The following is a 12,162-nucleotide window of genomic DNA, read 5'->3' as shown; positions in this document are numbered from 1 at the left end:
AGCATTTTTCATAATAGCCAAAAGAGGGAAACGACCAATTGTCCATGACCAACTGATAGATAAACGAAACGTAGAATATATGTGCAATGGAGTATTATTCAGCCATAAAAAAGAATCAAGTACTAATTCATGCTACAACATAGATGAACCTTGAAAACATTATGCTTAGGGAAAGAAACCAGACACAAAGGACAGATACTGTATGGTTCTGCTTGTATTTAATGGGTATAGAGGTTTGTTTGTTTAAGATTTTATTTATTTATTTGACAAACAGAGATCACAAGTAGGCAGTGAGGCAGGCAGAGACAGAGGAAGGAAAGCAGGCTCCCTGCTGAGCAGAGAACCCCATAGGGTGATTCTGGGCTCCATCCCAGGACCCTGGGATCATGACCTGAGCCAAAGGCAGAGGCTTTAACCCACTGAGCCACCCAGGTGCCCAAGGGTACAGAGTTTCTATTTGGGATGATGAAAAATTATGGGAATGGCTACAAGAACACAATAATGTGAATGTACTTAATGCCACCAAACACTTAAAAATGGTTAAAATGGTGAATTTTTTGATATGTATATTTTACCATAACAAAAGAAAAGGGAAAAACCAAAACTTGAGGTATTTACAAAGAGAAAAGAAGGAATAAATGTCCATACAAATACTGACTATTCAGAGCAGCTTTACTGTGGAAACTGGACAGGAGGATGGTACCCCAGCAGGTGACTGGATAAACTGTGGTACAGCCGCACAGTAGAACGCGACTCAGCTGGAGTACGACTCAGCCATCAAAAAAAAAAAATAGGAAATCTTGCTATTTGCAATGGAGGGAATGGAAGTAGAGGGTATTATGCTAAGCGAAGTAAGTCAATCAAAGAAAAACAATGATCATATGATCTCATTCATATGTGGAATTTAAGAAACAAAACAGGATCATAGGGGGAGAGAGGAAAAAATAAAACAAGACAAAATCAGAGAAACCACAAGAGACTCTTAATCACAGGAAACAAACTGAGGGTTGCTGGAGGGGTGGGGGATGGAGTCACTGGGGGATGGGCATTGAGGAGGGCACGTGATGTATGTAACGAGCACTGGGTATTATACAAGACTGATGAGTCACTGTTCTCAACCTCTGAAGCCAATAATACATTATATGTTAATTAATTGAATTTAAATGAAAAAAAAAAAGTAAGAAAAAAACACTGCTCAGCAATATAAAGGAATAAACTGCTGAGAATACAACAAAAATGAATCTCAATTATGCTGCATGAAAGAAGCCAGACAAAAAAGAGTATAGTGTTTATATATAGATCTATGTAAAATTTACATAATATTCTAAAAAATGCAGGCTCACAAATGGTGACAGAGATAGATGGGTAGTTGCCTGGAGAGGTGGGGTACAGGTAGAGACAGGAGAGAAAGTTTACCAAGGGACACAAGGAGTTTTGGGAAGGGGAACAGATATGTTTATCTTCATCGTGGAGACAGTTTCATGGACATACACAAACATCAAAACTCTTCAATCTGTATACTGAAATATGTGCAATTTTTTGATTTGCCGACTATACCTCAATAACACAATTAAAATAAACATGCGTGCATACTTACATTAATATATGAAGAGATAATATACAGAAGTGTTCCAGTTCGGGCAGTATGTCCCATGGTACCCTATATACATCCTTCTTTCCATATATAGAACACACTCACCTGTGCCCAGTAGAGAACCCCCAAATCTCACTGCACCCCACTCAAGGTCTGTAACCATCCACCAGCTCCAGATGTCGGTGCAACTTACAAACTAAAAGTCGAACTCTCATTTAAATACACGTCAGTGGCGTAGGAACAATATAATCCCCCCACACACCCAAACGACCATTCTGAAAATTAAAGGCTATGAAACACCCAGCAGATGATGGTCTACTGCAATCCATAGTGTCTGGGTGGGGACAGGGAAGATTTCCTTCTCTGGCAGTAGAATTAGTTCCTGTGTGGACTTCATGGGACAGCCGCTAGCTCTTCCTTCTGGTGTCCTGCATGGAATCAAGGGGTGAGTGTCACAGATGTTTGCAGGCCGAGCTAGTGGTTTCTTTGCAGATATAATTCTTTCAAACACTTAAATGGCTTTCAGGCTATTTGCTTCAAGTGCAAATGACCACAGCCAACGATCTCATCTAGATAAAACTTTTAAGCCTGGGTACTTTGGTTTCTTAGAAATGAGCCTCTGTGTTGAGCCTAATGGCAGCCATCTTCATTCCTCCTGAAATAGGGTGGGAAAGCAGCATCCTTTAATCCTGCTTTTGCCTTCAGGCCCATGGCCTCTGGGAGAAAGTTAGTCTAATCTCTTGTTACAGCTCCCCTGCCACTCCCTATAGCTGCTCAGGTTTGAAATACCAAAACAGATGGCTTCTTTCGGCTGTGAAAGTCCTCTCCACGCTCTGGAACTCTTGGACAACTTGGACTATGAACCACCAGTGGAGTATCTTTCTATCTCTGCCAAAGATTGGGGAACTTCAGCTTGTGCCCCCCTCCAGTAAGATCTAAAAAGCAGCAAACAGCACCCAAAACACAGGAAGACAATTTCCCCAACTAGTTCTCCAGTATTCCTGCCTTGTTGGGAACTTGCCTTTCAAGGGCTGCTGGAGCTGGTGACCCATGAGTGTGTTGTGAAGTCAAGTGGGTCACAGGCAATTTTTCGTTTTTTTTTTTTTTCCCCAATTTTTCATTTTAAGGAGTTAGAATAGAATAGAAAATATTAGATGCATGCAGCTAGGGGCAGGAATAGAAGCTCAGCTACATTGAATTCCTTGCTCAGGCTGCTGCTAGCTCTCTGGCCCATGCCCCTTTGATAATGGGTGGCCTCTGTCCTCAAGCACCAAGATAGGATCTATAGCGCATGGCAGAAGTTTGGGGAGAGATGAAGGAGGCGGCAAAGGGGACACCCACAGTCTCTTACTCTCTGTTCCTAGAAGCCACCAGACAGCATCTCTACTTAATATCCCACCCACAAGAGCTTAGACACGGGGCCACAGTTAATGCAGGACGGGGAGAGATATGGTTTTTATCCTGGGTAACATGTCCATCTAAAAGCTACATTAGGGGCGTCTGGGTGGCTCAGTGGGTTAAAGCTTCTGCCTTCGGCTCAGGTCATGATCTCGGGGTCCTGGGATCGAGCCCTGCGTCGGGCTCTCTGCTGAGCAGGGAGCCTGCTTCCTCCTCTCTCTCTCTGCCTGCTTCTCTGCCTCCTTGTGATCTCTGTCTGTCAAATAAATAAATAAAATCTTTAAAAATAAAAAAAAATAAAAATAATAAAAGCTATATTAAATGGAAAAAATGAAAGAGTCTGTTAATTATAAGGCAACTGACAATGCATAAATATATGTAGATTTTTTTTTAATTACTAATTTCAAGGCATCACGGGTGCTAATCAATTTCAAAACTCTCAGAGCTGGGCATCTGGACGGCTCAGTCCGTTAAATGTCTGCCTTCAACTCTGGTCGTGATCCCAGAGTCCTGGGATCAAGTCCTACATCAGGCTCCTTGCTCTGCAGGGAGCCTGCTTCTCCCTCGTCCTCTGCCTGCCATTCCCTGTGCTTGTGCTCTCTGTGTCATATAAATAAATACTTAATTAAAAACAAACAAACAAACAAAAGCTCTCAGAGCTATTCTCACCTAGGAAGTAGACACTGTGTTCTTGGTCTGCCTTTGACCCATTCCCACCAATAGTGTCTCCAGACTCCCAGCTCTTCAACTACCAGATACAGGGCTTACACTTAAAAAGGGAGTCAAGATTCCCAGGTGCAAATCCAGACTATACCACGAGCCACATGACTTTTGTTGGCAAGTTATTTTAACACAGTGTCTCTTTCCTGGGCGTTAACATAATGGGAGACCAATAGTTCCATAGCAGAGCATTTTTATGAAGATGAGATATGGATTTGCATGTAAGGAAGTGGAGAGCCAGGCACATGATTAGCTCTTAATAAATGATAATTCTAGTTTATTATTCAGTATCATCTTGCTACCCCAAGGCTAAACTTTCCCACACGTGAGAATCTTCTGGAATGTGTCTGTGGTGTCGGCCCCATTTTCCATCCCATGGTCCCTTTCTTATTTTGTAATAACATTGTTTCCAATTAAAAAATAATACAACCTAACAATTTCACCTCTAGGAGTCTATTTTAGAGGCTCCCATGAGCACACAAAGATACACCTGGAGGGCTGGCATTGTTTGTAACAGTAACAAATTGGAAAACAACTATAGATAAGAGGGTATTTAAAATTTAAGGAACAGCCAGACTCTGGAATCTCATGAAGCCATTTAAAAGACCTAGACTGGGGCACCTGGGTGGCTCAGTGGGTTAAACCTCTGCCTTGGGCTCGGGTCATGGTCTCAGGGTTCTGGGATGGAGTCCCGCATCGGGCTCTCTGCTCAGTGGGGAGCCTGCTTCCTCTTCTTTCTCTCTCTGCCTGCATCTCCGCCTACTTGTGATCTCTGTCAAATAAATAAATAAAATCTTTTAAAAATTTAAATAAATAAATAAATAAATTCTTACACCACTCTCTCCTGTCCCCTTCTCCAGGCTCCCCAAGAGAGGTCTCAAACATGCTACTCTGTTCCTGTTGTAGTCTCTGGCATGAGCCCTTCCCTCACCTTGGCATGTTCTGTCCCTGACAGATTTCATTCAGTCACTCACTCACTCATTAATTCATTTAATAAAGATTTTATTTATTTATTTGACAGAGAGATCACAAGTAGGCAGAGCAGCAGGCAGAGAGAGGAGGAAGCAGTCTCCCTGTTGAGCAGAGAGTCGGATGTGGGGCTCAATCCCAGGATCCTGGGATCATGACCTGAGCAGAAGGCAGAGGCTTAACCCACTGAGCCACCCAGGCGTACCCAGATTTCATTTAGATATGACTTTCCCTAACTCCCTCTCCCAACAGAAAGGCGCCCTTCAGCCAATCTCTAGCACATCACCCTGTTTTATTTCTCAATATAACACATTCCCCTAATTTATTTATTTACTTATTTATTTTCTGGCTGTATGTCTGCCTGTCTTCCCCATTTATGAAACACAAATGCTAGGAGGGTAGTGCCCGCATCTTGTTTATCATTCTGTCCCCACTGACGGAAAACTGAGCCTGCTCTATAGTGGGGATTCACTAAATACTCACTGAATATATAACACCAGCTACACTTAGTGAGAACTTTGTTTTCTGTGCATCATTCTGTATCCTTTATGTATACTTATATGCATATTGGTAGAACCCTTACAACAATTCTATGAGGTATTTACTATTACTGTTACGTTATTTTACAAATGAAGCTTTGCCTAAGACCAAGCAGTTACTAAATAGCAGAGCTGAATTTCAACCCAGGAAGTATGAGTTCCAGAGACTGTGACCTTAACCTCAACACAACATTGTCCTTTAAATGTCAAGGACCAAAACATATAGAATGTAGGCAAAGCAGTGCTGAGAGGGAAATTTATTTTTTTATGTCTTTTTTCTTTAAATGTCTATTTTGGGGGGCGCCTGGGTGGCTCAGTGGGTTGGGTCTCTGCCTTCGGTTTGGGTCATGGTCTCGGGGTCCTGGGATCGAGTTCCATGTCGGGCTCTCTGCTCCATGGGGCGCCTGCTTCCTCTTCTCTCTCTCTCTGCCTGCCTCTCTGCCTACTTCTGATCTCTCTCTCTCCCTCTGTCAAATAAATAAATAAATTCTTAAATAAATAAATAATGTCTATTTTTTCAAATGTCTATTTTTTATTTTTTTTTAAAGATGTATTTATTTGACAAGGAGAGATCACAAGTAGGCACAGTGGCAGGCAGAGGGAGAGAGAGAAGCAGGCTCTGCATTGAGCAGGGAGCCTAAGGGGGTTCGATCCTAGGACTCAGGGATCATGACCTGAGCCGAAGGCAGATGCTTAACTGACTGAGCCACCCAGGGGCCCCTTAAATGTCTATTTTTTAAAAAAGAGATCTCAAAAAATAACCTAAACTTTCACCTTAAGAAAGTAGGGGGGGAAAGCACACTAAACCCAAACTGAGAAGCAGGAAGGAAATAATAAATGCTAGAGCAGAAATAAATAAAGTAAAGAAGAGAAAAAAAAAACAGGGGACCCTGGATGGCTCAGTCGATTAAGCGGCTGCCTTCAGCTCAGGTCATGATTGCGGGGTCCTGGGATTGAGCCCCACATTGGGCTCTCTGCTCAATGGAGAGCCTGCTTCTCCCTCTCCTTCTACCTGTCGCTCTGTCTACTTGTGTTCCCTCTATCTCTCTGTCAAATAAATAAATAAAATCTTTTTTAAAAAGAGAAAAAAAAAACAAGGAGAAAATCAATGAAACTCAAAGTTGGTTCTTTGAAAAGATCAACAGAAGTAATAACCTTTTGGTTAGACTGACCCAGAAAAAGGAGAGGAGATTAAAATTACAAAATTCAGAAACAAAAGAGGGGACATAGACACAAAACTTAGAGAAATAAAAAAGATTATAAAAGGAAAGTATATAGGGAAATGCTGCTCAGAGGGCACAAGCTTTCAGTTATAAGATGAATAAACGCTGGGGATATACTGTATAGCATGGTGGCTACAGTTAAAAACACCGTGTTGTATATTGAAATCTGCTAGAAGTGTAGACTGTAAGAGTCTTTAGGACACACACAAAAGGGGCAACTCTCAGGGGTGACGGATGTGTTAACCTGTGGTAATCGTTTCCCAGGGTATACATATATCAGATTGTCAAGCTCTACACCTTAAATGTATAAGATTTTATTTGTTGATTACACCTTAATGAAGCTGAATACAAAAGAAGGGGGGAAAGGAGGATATTATGAACAACTTTCCTCCAACAAATAGAGATTTTAAATGAAATGGATAAATTCTAGGAAAACACACAAAAAACTGACTGAAGGGGCACTTGGGTGGCTCAGTGGGTTAAGCCTCTGCCTTCAGCTCGGGTCATGATCTCGGGGTCCTGGGATGGAGCCCCCGCATCGGGCTCTCCGCTCGGCAGGGGGCCTGCTTCCCCCCACCCCCCCTCTCTGCCTGCCTCTCTGCCTACTTGTGATCTCTGTCTGTCAAATAAATAAATAAAATCTTTAAAAAAAAAAACTGACTGAAGAAGAAACTGAAACTATAAATAGGTCTCTAACAGTAAACACATCAAATTAATAATTAAAAACATCCCACAGGGACGCCTGGGTGGCTCAGTGGGTTAAGCCGCTGCCTTCGGCTCAGGTCATGATCTCAGGGTCCTGGGATCGAGCCCCGCATCGGGCTCTCTGCTCAGCAGGGAGCCTGCTTCCCTCTCTCTCTCTCTCTGCCTGCCTCTCCATCTACTTGTGATTTCTCTCTGTAAAATAAATAAATAAAATCTTTAAAAAAAAAAATAAAAAAAAATAAAAACATCCCACAGGTGCACCTATGTGGCTCATTGGGTTAAGCCTCTGCCTTCAGCTCAGGTCATGATCTCAAGGTCCTGGGATCCAGGCCCACATTGGGCTCTCTGCTCAGTGGGGAGCCTACTTCTCACTCTCTGCCTGCCTCTCTGCCTACTTGTGATCTCTGTCTCTCCCTCTGTCAAATAAATAAATAAAATCTTAAAAAAAAAATCCCACAAAAAAAAGCCCAGTCCCAGATAGCTTCATTGGTGAATTGTACCAAACATTCAAAGAATTAAACCAATGTGGTAGGTTGAAGAATGGTTCTCCAAAGATACCCATGTCTTTTTTTTTTTTTTTTTTAAGATTTTATTTATTTATTTATTTATTTGACAGATCACAAGTAGGCAGAGAGGCAGGCAGAGAGAGAGGAGGAAGCAGGCTCCCCGCTGAGCAGAGAGCCCGATGCCGGGGCTCCATCCCAGGACGCTGGGATCATGACCTGAGCCCAAGGCAGAGGTTTTAACCCACTGAGCCACCCAAGCGCCCCAAGATACCCATGTCTTAATCTGAAGAGCCTAAGAATGCTAATTCACATGGCAGATGTAATTAAGAATCTTGAGTTGGTGGGATCATTTTGGATTATTGGAATGGGCCCAACGTTATCCCAAAGGTCCTTAGAGGAGGACGATGGAAGAGTCAGAGTTAGAGCACCATGTGAGGAAGGAAGCAGAGCCCAAAAGAGAACCTACTTCTCGGCTGGCATTGAGAATGGAGGAAACAGCAATAAGCAGCTTCTAGAAACTAGAAGAGGAAAGGAATAAATTCTCTCCTAGAGCATCCAGAAGGAACCAGAGCTGCTACACCTTGATGTTAGCTCTTTGGACTCATTTTTGATTTTAAATCTCCAGGAATGTAAAAGAATACATATGTGTTATTTTAAGCCAATAAGTTTGGGGTGCCTGGGTGGCTCAGGCGGTTAAATGTCTGACTTCGGCTCAGGTCAGTATCCCAGGGTCCTGGGATTGAGCCCCACATCGGGCTCCCTGCTCAGCAGGAAGTGTGCTTCTCCCTCTCCTGTGTTCCCTTTCTTGGTGTCTGTCAAAGAAAGAAAGAAAGAAAGAAATCCTTAAAAAAAAAAGCCGCTAAGTTTGTGGTAATTTTTTACAGTAGCAATAGGAAACTCATACACCAGTCTTCTACAAACCCTTCCAAGAAATGGAAGAGGAAGGAGCACTTCCCAGTCATTGTATGAGGCCAGTATTAGTCAGATACCAAAACCAAACAAGGGCATCACAAGAAAAGAAAAATACGGAGTAATATCATTTATGAACTTAGATGCAAAAATCCTGAACAAAATACTGGAAACTGAATTCAACAATATATAAAAAGGGTTATACGTCATGATTAAGTGGGGCCTATCCCAGGAGTACGAGGCTGGTTTAATGTCTTCTGCAGAAGGGAGTTAACACCATGAGCTTGAGACTTCTTTCCTTAGAAGTGCCTGCTTATGAGGCTGGCCCTTAGCGGGCATCTGGGAACATGGATTTCAGGACTGGTAAGAGTGGTTCACTGTGACTACACTGTTTGTACAAACAGTGTGGTACATGTTAAATACCTGCTTTCCTTCCAGAGCCAGAATTTTGGCACATGCTAAGCAGAGGGTGCCTACATGACCAGCCCCTATTAAAAATCTTGGCCAATGAAATTATCGAATGAACTTCCCTGGCAGACAACATTTCACTCACTCTGTCATGACTTGTTGGAGGAACTAGGCGTTTCCTACGTTGACTCTATTAGGAGAGTACTCTGGAAGCTTGTGGCTGATTTCCTCTGGACTTTGCCCCATGTGCTGCTTCCCTTTGCTGATTTTGCTCTGTATCCTTTCACTATAATAAAACTTAGTTGTGAGTATGACTATTTGCTGAGTCCTATGAGTCCTTCTTGTGAGTCATCGATCCTGAAGGTGGTCTTAGGGACCTTAACACATATTCAAAATCCATTAACATAATAGAGCACATTAATAGAATAAAAGGCAAAAAAACCCCACATATGATCATCTCAGTAGATTCAGAAAAAACCATTTGATAAAAGCCAACACCCATTTCATGACAAAAATAGTCAACAAACTAAGAATAGAAGGGAACTTCCACAACCTGAATAAGGGAATCTATGAAAAACCCCTAGCTGACATCAAACTCAATCTTGAAAGACTGAATGATGTTCCCCTAAGATTAAGAATAAGACAAAGATGTCCACTGTCACCACTTCTCTCTCTCTCTCTTTCTTTCTTTTTTTTTTTTTTTTTGAAGATTTGATTCATTTATTTGACACAGAGAGGGAGAGAGAGAGAGAGAGAGATCACAGGTAGGCAGAGAGGCAGGCAGAGAGAGAGGGGGGAAGCAGGCTCCCTGCTGAGCACAGAGCCCAACCCAGGACCTTGATATCCTGACCTGAGCCAAGGGCAGAGGCTTAGCCCGCTGAGCCACCCGGGCACCCCTCACTACTTCTCTGTAACATTGTTTTGGAGGTTCTAGCTAGGGTAATCAGGCAAGAAAAAGAAATAAAAGGTACCCAGATTAGAATGAAATAAGTAAAAACTATTCTCTTTTTACATATGAGACGATCTCATATATAGAAAATCCTAAGGAACCCATGAAAAAACTATTAGAACTAATAAATGAGTTTCACAAGGTTGTAGGATACCAGATCAATATATGAAAATCAGTTGTATTGGGCGCCTGGGTGGCTCAGTTGGTTGGACGACTGCATTCATCTCAGGTCATGATCCTGGAGTCCCAGGATCGAGTGCCACATCAGGCTCCCAGCTCCATGGGAAGTCTGTTCTCCCTCTGACCTTCTCCTCACTCATGTTCTCTCTCACTGTCTCTCTCTCAAATAAATAAATAAAATCTTTAAAAAAAAAAAAAAAGAAAAAAGAAAATCAGTTGTATTTCCATATGCCAGCAAGGAACATTCCAAAAATGAAATTAAGAAAATAATCCAGGGCACCTGGGTGGCTCAGTTGGTTAAGCGTCTGTCTTTGGCTCAGGTCAGGAGCCTGGAGTCCCCAAATCATGCCCTATGTTGGAGTCCCTGCTCAGTGGGTATCTGGTTCTCCCTCTCCTGCTGCCCCTCCCCCTGCTTGTGCTCTTTCTGTCTCTATCAAATAAATAAATAAAATCTTAAAAAAAAAAAAGGAAATGGTTCTAGGACAACTGGGCTAGGACAACTGGAGATGCACATGCAAAATATTGAAGTCTGACCCTTACCTCATACTGTATAGAGCAATTAACTCAGAATGGGTCACAAACCTAAATGTAAGGGCTAAAACTAAAAAAGAACTCTCAGAAGAAAATATAGGAGGACATCTTCATGACCTCAGGTTAGGAAACAGTTTCTTAGATATGACATTAAGAGCAAAAGAATCAAAGACAAGGAAATAAAGTGGACTTCATAAAAACTGTAAAACTTATGTTCTAAAGGACACCATCAAGAAAGTGAAAAGATATCCCACCAAATGGGAAAAAAAAATTGCATCTCTTGTGTCCAGAATATATAAAGAACATTTATAACTCAATAATAAGCCAAATAATTTAATTTTAAGATGAACAAAGGATTTGAGTAGATATTTCTCTAAAGAAGACGTACAATGGCACCTGGCTGGCTCCGTCAGTGCGTGTGCAACTCTTGATCTCAGGGTTGTGAGTTCAAGCCCCACACTGGGTGTAGAGATTACTAAAAAGTAAAAAATCTTTATTATTATTTTTTTAATTTTTTAAGATTTTATTTACTTATCAGAGAGAGGGAGAGTGAGCGAGCACAGGCAGACAGAATGGCAGGCAGAGGCAGAGGGAGAAGCAGGCTCCCCGCCGAGCAAGGAGCCCGATGTGGGACTCGATCCCAGGACGCTGGGATCATGACCTGAGCTGAAGACAGCAAAAAAAAAGGAAGATGTACAAATCGACAATGAGCACAAGCATTCTCAACATTAGGGAAATGCCAATCAAAACCACAATGAAAATCTTAAAAACAAAACAAAACAAGGGACGCCTAGATGGCTCAGTTGGTTAAGCACTGCCTTTGGCTCAGGTCATGATCCTGGAGTCCTGGGATCAAGTCCCACATCAGGCTCCCCACTCAGCAGGGAGTCTGCTTCTCCTGCTTACCTCTCTCCTCTCATGCTCTCTCTCTCTCATTCTCTCAAATAAATAAATAAAATCTTAAAAAAAACAACAACAACAACAACACAATGAGATACCACTTCACACCCACCAGGATGGCTAGGATGGCTATAATCAGACAAACAAGTGTTGGTAGTATGTGGACGAATTGCAACCTTCACAGACTAATGGTAGGAATGTAAAATGGTGCAGCACTGTGTAAAACAGTTGGGTGGTTCTTCCAGAAGTTAAACATAAGAGTTGCTGGGGCACCTGGTTGGCTGTCGGTAGAATGTGTCACTCTTGATCTCAGGGTTGCGAGTTCAAGCCCCACATTGGGTATAGAGATAACTTGAAAAAAATAAAATAAAATAAAACATACTCCCTGAATTAAAAAAAAAAATATATATATATATATATATATACACACACACACACACATACCATGGACTTGCCACATGACCCAGGAATTCCACTTCTAGGTATATATTCAAGAGAAATGAAAATGTCAGTCCTCACAAAAATTTACACATGAATATTCTTTTTTTAAAAAAAGACTTATTTATTTATTTATTTGACAGAGAGATCACAAGTAGGCAAAGAGAGAGGGGGAAGAAGACTCCCCACTGAG

At 41.9% G+C, this 12,162-nt stretch overlaps 1 long non-coding RNA gene across 2 annotated transcripts in view; it reads right to left on the bottom strand.

Moving 5' to 3' along the window:
- Positions 1–804: 804 nt before the first annotated feature.
- LOC131839521 (uncharacterized) overlaps positions 805–12,162 on the bottom strand; it is a 35,374-nt gene continuing 24,016 nt past the window's right edge. Inside the window, exon 4 of one of the 2 annotated variants that reach the window (XR_009356969.1) lies at positions 805–2,022. This is a non-coding gene — a long non-coding RNA (uncharacterized LOC131839521). Of the gene's footprint in view, positions 2,023–10,993; positions 11,107–12,162 lie in introns of those variants that run through there. The other variant, XR_009356968.1, reaches the window with a different exon arrangement.

The sequence above is a fragment of the Mustela lutreola genome, chromosome 8 (genome assembly GCF_030435805.1).
Source record: "Mustela lutreola isolate mMusLut2 chromosome 8, mMusLut2.pri, whole genome shotgun sequence".
In the NCBI taxonomy this organism is placed as follows: domain Eukaryota; kingdom Metazoa; phylum Chordata; class Mammalia; order Carnivora; family Mustelidae; genus Mustela; species Mustela lutreola.
The sequence above is the reverse complement of the archived record's forward strand: the minus strand, read 5'-3'. Positions and strand labels throughout refer to the sequence as shown.